The following is a 17016-nucleotide window of genomic DNA, read 5'->3' on the forward strand; positions in this document are numbered from 1 at the left end:
CCAATGGAAACAGTTTCCACCAAATTACTCTGTTGAAGTCATTCATAATTTTGTACATTTCTAGTAAATCTTTTCTTAATTTTCTCTGTTCTAAGGAGAACAATGCCTTTTTCTTCTACATAACTGAAGTCCTTCATTTCTGGTACTATTCCAGTAAATCACGTCTGCACTCTTCCAAAACCTTAACGTTTATTTAGACATTTGAACAATGCAGTGTAAATGAATATGAGGATGTACCAAAGCATGTGATGAGACCAATGGAGAGGAGGAGAGTGGTCTCAATATGAAAAAGTTTGACATCTAACAAAATACATCAGCAGATTTTTATTTTGTATGAGATGCCAAGGGAACCTCCAACAATGACTATAATCTATAATCCAGTAATCAAAATCTATTATAGATGGAGAGATAAAGTAAGGTACTGAGTGATACAAAGGGAGAAACAAACAGTGAGACATACAGTGAAACATAGAAACACAACATTACATGGAGGTGGACAAAATGACAGTCAGGAAGGCAGACGGCTGGGAACAGCAACAAGCCCTTTCTGACTTCACTAAGTATATTTTTATCAAGTGGATCAAAGCTATCCAGTTCGATGACTTAAGGCAGGTCGTCAACATGATTATCAGTGAAATGTTGCAACTTGACACCTCGGTATGGGAGTTGAAAGAGAAAGACATTGTGAGAAGGAGAGAGAAAGACAGGAAAAACTGAAACAGATGGATAAAGAGTTGGAAAGAGAGTGAAAGAATCATGAAAAGATAGTAAGACAGAGACTGAGAGAATTAAGCAGAGAATAAGAATGATGCCATATGAAAAAGAAAATGAGTAAGAATGAGGATATGAGTGAGAAACAGTGAAAAGTTAAATGACAATGAGAGATGTGTTAGGCTCATCATGTCCGGAAATAGTATAGAGCCAGCCACATGAGCTTTCAAGGGCAGAGAATGGCTGGTTAAAAGATCTGTCTCAGGATTCTGCAACTTTGTCTTAGCTGTATTAAAAAGCATTAAAACAAATAACAACTCTCTAGATTTCAGTCCACATAACACCTCAGCCCCTTCTACTTCTCATGCCCCATAACTGCTAATCTATGCTCTTCTACCCATGCCCATGGCGACTTAAATAGGGGATGACCTAATGTTATTCTGGCTGGACTGTTAATCCAGGGACCCAAGTAATGTTTTTAGAGAGCTATGTTCAAATCCCACCATGGTGGTTATGCATTCAATAAACAATTTGGAATTAAGAGTCCAATATGACCATGAGTCCATTGTTGAATGTTGGGGAAAACCCATCTGGTTCACTACTGTCCTTTAGGGAAGGAAGCGACCATATGTGGTTGACTCTCAACTGTCCTCTGGGGAATTAAAGATGGGTAATAAATGCTGGCCTATTCAGTGACACCCTCATCCTGTGAATGAATGTAACAATTATATCCCCACACCAATCGATGCTCCTCCACCCACTGCTGTGCCACTTTGAAGCTCTGACATAAACTTAGTGCCATTTCTTGCCAGCCAATAACTCCCACACATTCCCATAGCCTCTAGTTGCCCCATACCAATTTAGTGTCAAATTATGCCAATCCATGCCTCATGCACCCTGTACCTGTTGCCATTACAATTTCCATATCACCTCAACCAGTATCTACCATGGGCAAACCAGGTTGCCATGCTGAAATTCAATAAAGTTCCAAGCATCTATTACAGATATTTATCCCTGTCATTGATAAAAAGCTGTTCAATACATTTAAATCTCTAGCCCCACATTAAAGACATATAGTTCCTGAACAATCTCTGGGATTTCAGTGGAACTGTGAATCTATAGGTTCCCTACTATGATAATGATAGATTGTAGAAGTATTAAAGTAGCATTAATACTGTAATGATAGCCCTCAGGCTAATGTCAACAAACAGCTATTGAAAGTATCAGCACTCTTGTTCAACTTAGAGAAACAACAGGTATTTTACTTTCAAAACTTAAAGAGCAGTGGATTTAAATTGCTTGACAGTTTAATTGTTTCAAAAACCTTCTCCACCTTTTATTCTCATCAATGTCTACTCTTAAAAATCATACATTATATATTATGGGAAATGTACTCCACTCCAGCAAAAAATGGGATTTGTTTAAACACTGCACTGGGTTCAAATATCCCTGCTGGGTTCAAGGTTCCTATATGTGTGAATCACATACTGCCTTCACCCCCTGGCAAAAATAGGACTGCTGTAAATAAGGACAAAACTCCTGGATGCCAAATTCCAATGTTGGTTAAGGTATGGAATCTCTGTCCATAATCTGGGTCAGAGTGACACCATTATGATCATCCATTTACCTCCACTATGACTTGGGGCCAGGGTTTTTTTCATCTCAACAAGAATGATTGCTTTTTTTAAATTCTCGAGCTACAGGTAATGTAGGCATACTTAATTCATCCAAAATAAACTTCCAGCAACTGGATTTCCACATAACGAACACAACAAGGAAGCTGTGACGGACCTTATGACTGGGGTTTGAGGTATTTGAGCCATTAAAGTTAATTTCTTCAACATAGGCTACAGATCTGTCATATTGTTGATGACTATACTTTGCAGGGACTCTGCTCAAAAGTACTGAGTTTTGTAGCATTGACCTGCCTTCCCTATGTACCAAATTAGTCATATCTACAGCTCAGCAGTGGGATAACATGTCAAACAAAAATTTTTTGTTATGTTTCTGGAACGAGACAGGAATGTACCTGAAATAATAAACAGAAAAAGAAATGTCTTTGTATGAATAACATTACTACAAGGAACTGAAAACATTGTACCTACTAAAACTTGCTATAAAACTGTCAATCTTTCACTATGATTGATTGATTTAATCTATCAGAAACATTTTCATTTGATGAACAGTTGTTAATCTTACCAGGAGACTCAACAGTCCCCCAATCTCAGCATCAACAAGAGAGAATCTGGAAGGCTCAGTTGGGTGTGTGAATTATTATTTTAGTCAGTGTTTTTCTATTTCAATTAGACATAGCTCAGGATTTACAGGGTTATAGTCCAATGAATATTGACCACAAAATAATTGGGAATCAAGTTGGACCCTGCAAAAAAGCTACATTACAATGAGAATTCACTGCTATCAAATAACAGTCATTCGAAGCAAATTCAATCCATTAAACAGTTTTGACTGACTAGATTTAAAGTTAAGTAAATTTGCAGTCTTGATAAATCTCACCCCCGCCTCCCCACCCCACCCCGTAAATGCCATCTTGTATTTTTATGCTGGGGTCAATGCGATAAAAGTTTGGTTTCGATTAGCTTTGCGGAGTCAGGGTATTTGCCAGCTTGAGCTGTAGTTGATTAAAGAAATTTCTCAGTTGGGCAAACATTTGCATCAATGAATAGTGATGCCCCACTGTGTGAGTTAAAGGAGCATCTGCCTTCTGTTATTGGAGCTGTTTATTCTGAGCTTCACCAATTTGGTGCTGCCTTCTAAAAGCCGAGGTTAGCCTGCACTCCAAAAGAGACCAACATCTGTGGCCCCATTAAGGTCTTCTATTGTCTGATGGTCAGTCGTGTTGTGTAGACACATGATAAATACATGCAAATGAGGGTCAATTCTTTTTCCTCTGCCCATTTCCACTTGTAGAATAGATTGGAGGGGGTTGGTCCAGCACTGTAACCTAAAGAGGGAACCTATGCAAGGCGGTGTGGAGATGGATCCAACATGGTCTTCCTAGTGAATAGGCAGCACCTATTCTAATTTAGTTGTCCTCCCTCCACATCCCCCAAGTGAACCAAATTTTACCATCACTGATGCCAATATACACCTGCTTTTCAGATGTACCTTTCAGAAATGCTGACTGGATAAAATTATTAGATCTTTTTTCCTCTTATCCTCACCCTCCCTAGGGTGCCGAAGCTAACTGGAGCAATTAAACCATTGTCCTAATTGAGACTTGCTACTCCAGAGAATGAACCTGATGGATTCCTGGTTTATATGACTTTGTTCCACATGGAACTGTGCAATTATCCACTGAGCTATCAGGTGCACAGCATTGGCTTTGAGGATCAATAACCACATACATTACAATCTAGATGATGCCTTGGAAATGACTCACACAGAATCAAGAGCATTCAGAGCTTGGCAGGTTCTCACAAAAATTAATTAAGTTGTATAAATTCTGTGGAAATAGTTCCAGTCCCAAACTTTAAACTAAGCAAAGCAAATAAATTAAAAGAAAAATTTGGACTTACCGTTTGAATTTCGTTGTCCAATTGAAGATCACACTTTTAAAATGGCTTGTCGTCAGAATGAAAATGGCTGTAAATCTCCAAAATGCACCAATAAACTTATGAAATGGCTGTTGTATCACTCATAATGGCTGCTGCATCATTCAAAATGGCTGCCTGCCCTGTCTACACAAATCAAAATGTGAAAGTAAGATCCATTGTACCTGCCAGTTATTACGTCAGCTCCGGACTATGCTGTAGCCTTCGTCGATGCAGCCATGATTTTGGACTCGACTGTCAATTAGCCTGTCATGTGCCAACAAGAATCGTAATTCTAACTTTAGGCCACGTTTGAGCCAATAAATCATAGGCCAAGCTAATAGATTTTATTTTTAAATGCAATGATGCTTAACACAAAGTTTGAACACAGGGATCATTCTTCCTGAGGGCTACAATTGCTAACCCTCCAGGAGTTTCCAGAATTTAAACAGTAATGTCAGGAACTCTGTAACCAGCAAACCCAGAATAAAAGTAATGGGAGCATTAATAAAAATTGCTTTTAAATTTCTTTGAAAGCTTTTGTTTATTAATTATAAAAATATTGGAAATGTGAAGAATGTAATCAGCAAGAACCATCCACTTTGGATATAGAGTCAGTTTGCTTTCAAATTATTACTGATAGGTGAGATGGGATAAATGTGCTGGATAATCAGTAATGGGTATACTGCAGGCTGGGCAGTAGGAGGAGGGCAGTTATGTGATGAAGTCTCTTGGAATATGCCCAACCAGACTTGGCAAATCCTCATGAGGCCATGTGAAGATGTAATGGTAATGCATTTGCTTTCAGTTTTGATGGTGAAAATATTTATACTAACCACAGGAAATCAATGAGACCTTCTTGCTAACATAATCAATAAATAATAACATCTATGAAGCATAATCTCCTTTGATTGTGATTATAATGATCAATATAGTGCTATGCATAACAATTCGCCAGCCAAACGAAGGTCACATGGCCAGATTAAAGATTTCATGGGTTTAGTGCTGCCATGTATTTCTCTGGTTTTAGACAAGATAGCTCTCTCTTTGACTAGTGTCCACAGATTTCGAAGGTGAAAAATAGGCACCAAAATTTCTGATTTCCCTCTTTGTGAATTACTTCTCTTAATTCCTTATTTCCTTCAGTGATCTCCTGGATGGGTTTTCAACCGTGAAAGGGACCAGTGAGAAATTTTCCAATTATTTTACCGTTTTGAATTTTGGTTTTAGTCTGCAAATTTTTTTGCATCTCCCAGGGTGCTATTTGACTTGGGTTGCACAATGATTGGTGGAAAATGTTGCTCTCAGCACCATACTTAGAGGCCAATGATGATGAACCAAATGGTCCTGCCCAGCCACTCAATGTCGTATTACATGTTATGATGTGGTGGCTTTTGATCAATGTGTAATCTCAATAAAACTTCAGAACTCAAAGAGTAGTGAATGACCATATGTAGCCTCTTTGACCCAGCTAACATTACATGTAAGGAATGTTTTGCTTCCCAGTGGATGATTTAAAGCAGGAACACATACAAACAAAAAGGAAACATAAATTGAAACAAGTTAAATGGTACAAATTCCATATCTGCTGTTCTCTTGAAGGTTTCAATTCCAGCATTTGAAATTGGAATCAAAGATCCTTGCTAGACGCTTGGAGTTGGTTTCTAGTCTGTCTTCTTGACGAAGGAAATAGCCCAAATGAGAAGAAGAAGCATATTAAGAAAATCTGCAAAACTATTCCTCCCAAAATTAAGATTACTTCCATGTTAGACCTTATTGAAGTATTTCTCACACTTTCATCATGAACAGTAGGATTTAAGTATTTAAGCCTGGATAAGCCTCTCATCGACCATTGCAGAGGCAAAGATACTGCAAATGCCACAACCAGTTCTTACCTACAGGTAGGGCCCACAAATGAAATAAACAATTAGAGCATAACTGGGATGTTTACATTTAGTCGAAATCAAGTATCAGGGGTAAATACAATACAATGTTAAAAGTCCATAGAATCAAGTCCACAGACAATCAGTTGTGAAGACCTGTCAGTGATTGGTCAAATGTATCCCGCAGTCTCAAAATTTAAATTATGCCGACAGGGTGTTATACATGAACAATACCAACAGCCCCAGAACCCTCATGAAACTTTGCACTTGATAATGAACATGATGCTTTTTCAGACACATGGACTGCTACAGAAGTGAGAAAAGAACTTCTGGACATTCCACAATGACATCATGAAATGGCTTACAGAATGAAGGCTCCTTTCTTCTCCAAATTCAGTGGAAATTGGAACATACCAAGAACTGAATTCTAGAAATAACTGTAATCCCCTTCTTCCAACAGGAGTCTGTACTTGAAGCCAGCATGAGTCAGAGAATGAGCTACATCTATATCTTTCTCCCATTTCACTTGTAACTTTCAATGAAAATATCAGTTGATGGAATCACTCCTTTTACTTTCCTGTACCAACCTGAAGCTCTTTTTCCTTCTCAAATTCCAATACTTAATTTTCTCCTCCCATTAATTGTCATCTGATGTTTAAGTTACTCCCTTTTCCTGTTGTTTAGGTGAAACTCAGATTTTTCTTAACTCAAATGTGTTAAATTCAACTCTTTCTAGATATTTGTTTTCACTTAAACTTTCCTTTCTGCCTTTTTGTTGTTTGAGAATATTCAACTTTGACTAAACTTTTGCTTTTGAATGTCTGATATATTTTAACAAACTGAAGAACTGCCCATTAAACATAAAGGATCTGTAAATACATGCATTTGCTCTCTCTGTTTCTGGTAAGTTGTGTCTCACACAAGATGCCTGGTTGTAGATTGCATGCAATTGTCTACAAATAAACTTTAGCCTTGACTGCTCCCCATCTCTGTTTGCAAGTCTTAACGCATTCAAAACCTATTCACGTATGAGTTAAAATTTTGTCTGCGGTCTGCATTGGAGGAAGTGGTTTCTGTGAATAGATAGCACAAGTGGGAAAGAAGCTGGCAGAGTCTTTCAACATCAGTGTTCACAGCTTCAGGGTTTCTTTTATCAGTTTCATGTACTTGCCGACCTGCCACAAGAGACAATGGCTGCTCCAGACAGATATTTAAAACAAAATTAATAAATTCATCATAACTGGTGCTATGGGGCCTATTAGTCTGTACATTCTAAATAGGTGTTAATTAGATTAACATACACCTCATTGAAAAAGCAAGCTTGAACTCTGATCTTTATCAGCAGACTGAGCAGCTCCTCACAGAACCTGCAGGGCAGTCAGTCACTGGTGAATGTTTGGCACAAACATACATCGAAACACTATTTATATACTGTTTATTTTTAATCAACACAAAGCTTAGGGTGTGACTGATTTGACAATTAACTTTTTACAACCCTCAAAATACCAAGGCGCGTGAGTAGTTTGGAGTTTTGCAATCTATCATCTGTCCCTTTTACTTTCTCTTCAATATCTATTTGCATGACTGATACTTTGGCATTCTTCAGTTTATTCTTTTGTGCTTCCAAGTTTCTCCTAACTTGCTATCTCTGGTGTATGCTGGGTTATAGCTCCACTGATACTTTGATCATTATTAAGTTGACTGTAATGAGCTGAGTCCAAGTAATGAGATTTAGAAGGCTATTCAGCCAAGGGACATCACAATGCCTAAACCTATTCTCACGAAATGTCCAGACACTAAATGTCCAGTAGGACGTCAGTGGATAGTGATCAGTATTGCAACTGTATTTGTTACCCATGCTGTGCTTCCCTCGCCCAGCGTTGTTAAAACAAACTACTGGAAGGCATACTGTTACTCAGGTTAAGAACATGTGACTTAACACTGATTAAGTGCTGAATCCTGAATCTTCCTGGTCACTGGCTCAATGCCACACTAGGTGGCAAGGTTAACAAATTGACTCGCTTCTGTGAAGTGGAGGTTCTGGTGTTGGACTGAGTTGAATAAGATCAAAAATCACACAACACTAGGTTATAGTCCAACAGGTTTATTTGAAAAAACAAGTGAAGAAGGAGTGAGGCTCTGAAATCTTGCTTTTACAAATAATTCTGTTGGACTATAATCTGGTGCCATGTGACTTTTGACTTCTGTGAATGCACAAAGATGGGTTGAGTCAGTGGCTAAGTGAACAGGCAGAGAATGTGAATATGGTCAGAACAGGTGTGATGCTGGGAAAAGTGCTGGGTTAGTCATTTTTCTTGATGGAGAGAATAGAATGGTGAAATGAGAGCTGAGAACTAACAGGGGCCTGTCTAATATCTTTCCTCCCAAAACCATTTAATGTCACATTCAGGGTTGTCAACATAAGTTACTGGTTTTCAAATTAATTCACTGTGCATGATATACTCCAAAGTGGTTGAGTGATTTGATAAGGTGCTTTATAAATGCAAATTTGACTTTAAATATGCTCATTCTTCAAGGAGCCTTGAGATTAGTGTGACTGCTTTGAATTGTTATGAGAAATTTCATGTTATATACAACAGAACACGTTTGATGAAAATTCCCTCTTAAAAAGCACATCACTTAATCAGACAATTCCAATTGCTTTTTTTAAATGTATTGATATTCCCAGAGAAGGCTCCTGGCACAATACAAAAGCAATAATGCAAAGGTTAGGAGTGATGACTAAGCAAATAAAGAGGTCAGGGTTTTAGTGGACTGTTGAAGCCTCCACACTATAGGAAAGGAAGACAAAGTGATGGAGAGAATTTCCAAGGTGCAGAGGTGATGCATAAATTCAAGTAGGTAACATGATTCATTACATTCAAACTGGAAGAAACTGTGGCTAGTCTAACAATGGGGACTAGGTTTTCTGTTCTCATGTCAATTACCTTTCAGCAGATCAGAGTGGGAAGCAACACATGGAGGCCTCTGCTCCCAAACTTTTCTCATTATCAATGTTGCTGGGTGGGCACATGCTAGATAAAAGCAAACAAAGGAAAATGTCTCCATTCATTTGGACTCTTAGAATACTGAAGGCAGGAAGTTAGCTGAGTCATGGAATTGGAGTCAAGAGTTATGGGAATGCTGACAGGAAATTTGAGCTGAAACCATAACTAAATCAATTATGATCTTATCAAATCAGATGGGTCAGGTTAACGGGCCAAATTCTTTAGTACTTCTAAGTCATATGTTCTTATGCATCTGTTGACAGTAGACGAGCTTCCATAGCAAGAGAGAAGGCAGGTTAGTCATGCGTAAGGAAGCTCAGAGAGGTGACATGTATGTGGCTCATTAATTCTAAGTAAGTATTTCAACAAGGAAGCTGGCCTACCACCTATTTCTCCACTCTTGGATTGCTACCATATCTTATGACTAGAACAACACAGGGCTTTGCTCCTCAATGGGACAGTTCCTCCCCTAAACCTGAGGATCCCCTCTCTAAAGACAGAGTCATAGAGGTATACAGCATGGAAACAGACTCTTCAGTCCAATTCTATGCCGACTAGATATTCTACATAGATCTAATCTCATTTTCCAGCATTTGGCCCAGGTCCCTCTAAGTCCTTCCTATTCATGTACCCATCCAGACTCCTTTTAAATGTTGTAATTTTACTAGCCTCCACCGATTCCTCTGGCAGCTCATTCCATAAGACCATAAGACATAGGAGTGGAAGTAAGGCCATTTGGCCTATCAAGGTCCACTCTATACATGCACCGACCTCTGCATGAAAATGTTGCCCCTTAGGTCTCTTTTAAATCATTCGGCTCTCACCTTAAACCTATGTCCTCTATTTTTGGACTCTCCGACTCTGGGGAAAAGATCTTAACTATTCACCCTATCTATGCCCCTCAAGGTTTTTTTAAACTTCTGTAAAATCACCCCTCATCCTCCAACACGATAGGGAATTTATCCCTAGCCTATTCAGCCACTCCCTATAGCTCAAACCCTCCAGACCTGGCAACATCCTTGTAAATGTTTTCTGAATCCTTTCAAGTTTCACAACATGTTTCTGAATGCACAAAGACCAGAATTGAAAACAAAATTCTGGTAATGGCCCAACCAATGTCGATCAAAGTCCTGTTGGACTCTGAGGTAACCTTCTTTGCTGTCCACTTCACCAGTAATTCTGATGTCATCTATAAACTTACTAACCATACCTTCTATGTTTAAATCCAAATCATTTATATAAATTACAGAAGCAGTGGACCTACCACCGATCCTTGCAGCACACCACTGGTCACAGGCCTCTAGTGCAAAAAAGGAACCCTCCACCACCACTGCCCTTTGTCTACTAGCTTTGAGATAATTTGTATTCAAATGGCTAGTTCTCCCTGTATTCCATGTGATTTAACCTTGCTAATCCTAGATGATTACTGGATTGACAATATGACCAGGTTCATTAGGGTATCTCTGGGTAGCTGGGGATACAGGCATGCCTTAATTGGAGACATAGGGAAAAAATACATTAAAATTTTGTAGATCTTCCTTGCATCTGTTGTAAGATTGCAAGAGTCATAAATACTCAGAATCCATCTGTAATCTCATTGCTTTACAGTCTTTTATTTTGTCATTTTTTATTGATATTTTGGTATCAGTGCTCTTCTGAATTATTTTCTCTTCTTCCTCAGATTCAAATATGATATTCTATATACTTTTCTTGCTATCTTTTGTAACTATATTAATGGTATGAGTCTTTTCCTTGTTTTACAGGATCTCAACTGTAGGAAACTCCTAGCCATGTTTAGATTTCTTTGTTCCTATCATCCTCTAGTGATCTGTCCTTCTGTATCTACTCTCTTATCTACATTGGTCCCAAAATGCCTTGATTTTAAAAATCTCATCCTTAGTCTCCATTGTCTCACTCAACCCATTTCTGTAATACCCTCCAGCTCTCTTATCCACCAAGATGATTGCAGTCTGCTGGTTTTTGAGCATTCCCAATTTTAATGCTCCCAACTGATGCCTACACCTGCTTCTGCCCGATTCCTAAGTTCTGGAATTCCCTTCCTTAACCTCTCTGCATTCTACCTTTCCTCCTACTTTCAGATGGTCCTTAAAATCTATACTTATGCGGCCAAGTCTTTGGCTATCTGCATTGACATTTTTTTGTGTGCTGGTTGTCATAGTTTATTTCATATTGCCCCTCTAGAGCACCTCAGGATATTTTATGACGTTAATGATACTATCTGGTTGTTGCTGCAACCAACCCTCGACACTCCACCCCTCCTCAGTTGTTGCTCTTTTCTGACTCACCTTCTTCTAGCCAATTATCCTTCTTTCTTAACCCTACTCTCCACTGCTCACTTATCCCTGTGCACTACCTCTCAGCTTCCTCTGGTCAGTTGTCCCTCTGCATTAAACACAAGCTTCCCCTGGTCAGTTGTCCCTCTGCATTAAACACAAGCTTCCCCTGGTCAGTTGTCCCTCTGCATTAAACACAAGCTTCCTCTGGTCAGTTGACCCTATGTATTGCCTATATTGGTGTACAGACTCTCAACAAGAAATTCAATTTTAACATAACCAACAAATAGACATTCATTGCACAAAATAGAAATACATTAAATGGACAAACTATGATGGGTCTAAGGGACATATTAAATATATTTAGCTGGTAGCAGAATATTGGACTGAAACATAGACACAGAATAAATAACCACAAGTGAATATTTACACTAATGCGCATTATTGTAACGCCTTTGGTTACATAACTTAAAATCTGAAGAAAGGATCGAGTTTACTGAGATAAGAAGGAATTAAGAACCAGAAGGGAAGCTGGAGGTAAAGACAGAATTGAAAGAAGAAAAATATAATTGAGAAGCAAAAGACAGAGGAAGTATAAGAATAAAATGAACAAACACAAAAGAACATGTTATTTGTGGGGAGGAGATCTGCATCAAATAGGCAAGAAAGACCAAAGAGCTGCAGGGGGCATTGACCAGAGGTTAGTCATAAATACTTGAGAGATCAGATCAATGTAAGGGTTTCACAGCTGTCAAACATTAAACAATGAAGAGAGCATTTAGTGCAAAGCAAAGCCTCCAACCAGGAAGCTAGCAAGGAAACAAGAAAATAATTGGATCAGGACCACAATGATACTCCCATTTTCTACAATGTGCAGTCAAAGAGTGAAAATATACAGACAATAGGAAAAGAGTAGAAAAACAAGACTCGATAGATTGTTGGACGGAGACAGAATAGGCACACAAAATCGAGTGGCCCCCTGTATTTACAATTCTTTAATTTTCAGACATTAGGGTGGCAATGTTATAACAGATGTGTCACTTCACCATTACTTGCTCCCTTGGGTAAGGTTGGTCTTCACTAAAATTTCTATTTTATCCCTTAAACTACTGCCCACTATTCATGAAGGAACCAGCTTATATTGGAGTACTAGGCATTCCTTTATTAATGTGAAGCTGCTGATGTGGAGATTTGCAGGGCATGTGATTTGGGAGAGAAAAGTAGGAAAAGCTATTGTTCTGCATAGATTGCCATCTTGCAGGTATAAGGTGCCTCTGTCAGTGGTAGGTCTTGACAGTGAGCGTCAACATGCTATTTCACCACGAATGAGTATAGTCCACTGAACCCAACTCTGACATGGCTCACAGTCTGCACACAGACTTTCTGGCAGAGATCAACGGACTGTAATTCAGAAAAGGAGCCCTGGTATAATTTTGCACTCCCCTGCTCAGGATGTTGAAGTCTAATATAATGGGAGAAATGTTATATTGAATTTCATAAAATGTATAACATAGAAACTGGCTATTTGGCCCAATTAGTCAATGCCAGTGCTTATACTCTACATTAGCCTCTTCCTGCCTTACTTCATTTACAGTATAAGCGTATTCTTCTAATACTTTCTATCTCATGTGTTTACCTGGCTTTGCTGAACCTACTTGCATCAAATACTCATTGCGCTAGTGTGTTCCACATTCTAATTAGTCTTTATATAAAAAAAGATTCTTAAATTGTCTGTTGAATATATTAATGACTATCTTCTATTTATGCTCTCTGGTTTTATTGCCCCCAGAAGGTGAAACAGTTTCTCTGCATTTACCCAAACCCTTTTTTAATGTTAGAACTCTCAATTAGGTCAATCCTCAGCACTCTCTTTTTTCAAATAAAAGATCCCAGATCTGTTCAATTTTTGTTTGGCTAATTGAGTAAACTAGGCAACATTGAATCAGTTGATCATTATACACCTCTCCTGATTTCTGTTCAAAGCCAAAGTTATCTTTCTTCCTGCTCTGTTTCTATTTATCACTGGGGACAAAGAGAGAGTTGTAATGGCCTCAAAATGGGCCTAGTATTTGCAGAATCAGAGATCTGGAATATTAATTTTGCCTTTTGCATGTATAATGTCTCTACAGTTATGATTAACTGGTCATCTTTTGCCTGAGTCAGCTAATTCTTACAGTAACCTTAATATGGTTACTTAAAACAGGCAAGAGAACACAATGATTAATGTCCTGATCTAATATTAATAATTAACTCTGAGACATACATAGGTTCTTGTCAGAATGTTTCTTTTAAATCTGACCTTGCATTGTGACTAAACATTTGAGAAGGGGTGCAAACTGGGATTTTCTCCAAAGAGTCCTATTCCTCAAGTTACATTTGGAAACCACTTTAGGTTCCAAAGTTAGATGAATAGGATATGAGAGGAACATAGGACCTCTTAGCTTAGTTTTTGTGATACTTAGGCTGCCAGAAATATTTACAAGAAGCAATTGGTCTTCCCCTGGCAACATTGTGTTGTCTTCTTGGTGGATTGATTTCAGAATGTAGCCTCACGCACTTGTGCTGCTGGCTGCTTAGAGTACCTAACAGCATCAAAGATTTGCCACATACTTCAGCTAGCCTCCAGCTCTTAAAAGCCATCTGTTGGTCTTAACAGGAAGCAACAGTGGATCAGTTGGCTTTGACTAAATGTTATTGATGCAATTCTGAACAAGGGAAATGGAAGATCAGGGCAGAGAGAGGACCCATGTTCACTAACGTGGCACTGGCAGCATTGGGAATGAAGGCAGACAGAAGTAGTGAGCCATATTTCCTGGAGAGCGGAAGTGGCAGTGGTGGTGGTGGTGGAAGGATGAGGTGGGTAGGGAGCCAGAAAATACTCAGGGAAGACCATTCAAAGACAATGGATGTTACTGCCTGAATTAAGCCCTGAGGATGAAGTGAAAGCTGGAGATTGTGAGACCATGGACTTCTTGCTCTTCCCCATATACCCACTCACACTCTGACACCCCTGACCCCACATTTTTAATTTCAGATACACATGAATCATCCAGTCATAGCACATCCAGGTCAAGGAGAGTACAATCCCACTTCAATGATGAGGAAGTATCTCCACTTGATTTGACATTCCCAGAAATTGGCTCAGGCACTGGCACTGTACATAGAAGGTAGTATAGAGACAGGATCTGCTTGTCATCAGGCATCAGCTATGAAGCAGCTGTCCCCAGACCTTTGTAAGTGTACTCCATGTGTCCCTGGCACAGAAGAGTTTTACTACAGGGGAGTCAAATATGGGCTTTAATGGGGCTGATAAAGATGCAGCTCAAAGTGCTTAGTGCATTGGTGGATGTACCAAGCCGCTTGTTGACATTGTTAAGGAGCTTGGGAGATTTTGGCTTCAATGTGGCCCAGGATATCATGTGAGTCTTGCAGCTATTTTTTGCAGTGTGAAAATGGCATCCAGCTTCATGACTGTGCTTGTAGATCAAGTTGTGATGGAGAGTTTGGTGCCCAAGATCTCAGCTTCTGCTGGAACACGGGCTGAAGCCACACAATTTCTCAGGTAGAAACAGAAAATGGCGGCTATACTCAGCAGATTGTGCAGCATCTGTGGAGAGAGAAACAGATTTAACATTCAGGTCTGATATGACTTTTTATTGGAACTCTGTTTCTCTTTCTGAAGATGCTGTCAGAACGGCTGAGTTTCTCCAGCATTTTCTGGTTTTTTTTCAGATTTCCAGCATCCACAATAGTTTGATTTTCCAAGTTCTTAGTGCTGTTGTGGAAGCTCAAGCAGATTTTGTTAGATCTGGGCTTGTTGCCATGCAGACTTAGACTGTTGCCATAGCAGCTGCAGATCTCAGTGCTCAAAGGAGCTTTCAGTTCAGAAAGAAATCTGTGCTTCAGCAATTCCCGAGGATCCTGGTGCCCCATCCTGAAGGACTAGTAGTGACATACAAGAGAACAAACCTGCAGGTCTCTCACAGGATGTTAGCACTCAGGCTCCCACCATTAACACTATGTTTGTGCCCTTGCTTTTGCCTCACATCCAGCCAGCCCACATGGCTGCTGTTGAGATGGTGCGATGTGTAACTGGACCTGAAGTTGCAGAGCTGCTCAATTCTCCTACAAAAGAACCAGGAATCTCTCCCATTGAAAGCAGCCATAGACAAACAATGCTGTAAACACTGGAGTAGCACTGCATAGGAACATCAGCCAAGCTGAGGGCACCCTGAAGACAAACGCTAACTACAGTTGTCTACTTTTGTTTGCATAATTGACTAATATATTGAAGAGATGGCCCTTGTGGGTGCCTTTGTGATGCTATGCATTTCATTAGCTATGAGTGATCATCACATGAGCAAAATTCCTGAAACTAGCTTGATCAGTCAGCAAGACCTTTTGAAGTAATGATAGCACCCAATCTCCTGCTCATGCACAGCATTCTTGTGTGATGTCTCTTTCCAGCATAGAATCTGTGTGAGATACACTTTAAGTGACCAGGTTCCAGAGCATAATTGTTATTGTCACTAATGAGCCAAATTTGTACCCTAAATGTGAACAATTTTCAAAGACAGGGAAGTGAAGTAATGCATTGGTCAGATGAATGAGACAGTATAAACTAAACTAAATTTAAACCATTTTAAAGTAAATGCAGAAACAGAGAAACCTGGGGGGTGGGGGTTTATAATAATCTAAGTTGACAGATCATAGTTGATAAAGCTGTTAAAAAAAACTATGGCTTTATTATTAGAAGCATAAGGTACAGAATTAAGGAAGTTATTTTCAACTTCTATAAATTCCAGGTTGAACCTCTGGTGAGGTATTGTGTCCAGTTCTGGGCATCATACTTGAAGATGGATGTCAAGGCATTAGAGAGGGCAGAGATATTTCCTAAATGGACCCAAAGATAAGAGTGATTTGAAAAGACTAGAGAAACTGGGATTACCCTCACAAATCTGCTACAGAGCCAGCAATCTGTTTTTCTTAAGATATAAGAAATCCTGCAAGAAACAGCAGGAAATTAGTTGGTGCAAATGAAACAAGTGTGAGCAAGAAAGCAAGAGGCAGAAGAATCCTCTTAAGCTTAGGTCAAACTTGAAGTGGTTCCCATTTTGCCTGTGATAAAAATTAGGGACAAACGATGTCACTGACAAGCTTCAACCATCTAACGTGCATAAAAAGAATATTCAGTTTCTTTCTGCTCAACAACTGACCCGGGTTTTATTTCTTTTTTTTTCACCTCCTAAAGGGGATTTCATTTTGGGTGGTGAATGTCTTTAACGCAACATTCAACAGCGCCAGAGACCTAGGTTCAATTCCCGCCTCAGGCGACTGACTGTGTGGAGTTTCTCCGTGTCTGCGTGGGTTTCCTCCGGGTGCTCCGGTTTCCTCCCACAATCCAAAAATGTGCAAGTTAGGTGAATTGGCAATGAGAAATTGCCCGTAGTGTTAGGTGAAGGGGTAAATGTAGGGGATTGGGTCTGGGTGGGTTACACTTCGGCGGGTCGGTGTGGACTTGTTGGGCTGAAGGGCCTGTTTCCACACTCTAATCTAATCAAAAAATATC

The 17016-nt window shown here is 39.4% G+C and overlaps 2 protein-coding genes across 10 annotated transcripts in view; both read right to left on the minus strand.

Annotated features, from left to right (window-relative positions):
• Nucleotides 1-17016, minus strand: part of LOC140464306 (protein ELFN1-like) — a 450048-nt gene that overhangs the window by 161550 nt on the left and 271482 nt on the right. For 2 of the 8 annotated variants that reach the window (XM_072559226.1, XM_072559223.1), the window contains exon 1: nucleotides 4248-4322. The exons of 4 other annotated variants lie outside the window; for them this stretch is intronic. The gene's annotated coding sequence lies outside the window, so the exon portion shown is untranslated. Of the gene's footprint in view, nucleotides 1-4247; nucleotides 4358-4447; nucleotides 4530-17016 lie in introns of those variants that run through there. 2 more of the 8 variants (XM_072559229.1, XM_072559227.1) reach the window with 2 other exon arrangements.
• Nucleotides 1-17016, minus strand: part of elfn1a (extracellular leucine-rich repeat and fibronectin type III domain containing 1a) — a 148506-nt gene that overhangs the window by 101420 nt on the left and 30070 nt on the right. The window contains exon 1 of one of the 2 annotated variants that reach the window (XM_072559233.1): nucleotides 4248-4339. The exons of the other annotated variant lie outside the window; for it this stretch is intronic. The gene's annotated coding sequence lies outside the window, so the exon portion shown is untranslated. Of the gene's footprint in view, nucleotides 1-4247; nucleotides 4340-17016 lie in introns of those variants that run through there. 2 annotated transcript variants of the gene reach the window in all.

Source organism: Chiloscyllium punctatum, chromosome 40 (genome assembly GCF_047496795.1).
Source record: "Chiloscyllium punctatum isolate Juve2018m chromosome 40, sChiPun1.3, whole genome shotgun sequence".
Lineage (NCBI taxonomy): Eukaryota > Metazoa > Chordata > Chondrichthyes > Orectolobiformes > Hemiscylliidae > Chiloscyllium > Chiloscyllium punctatum.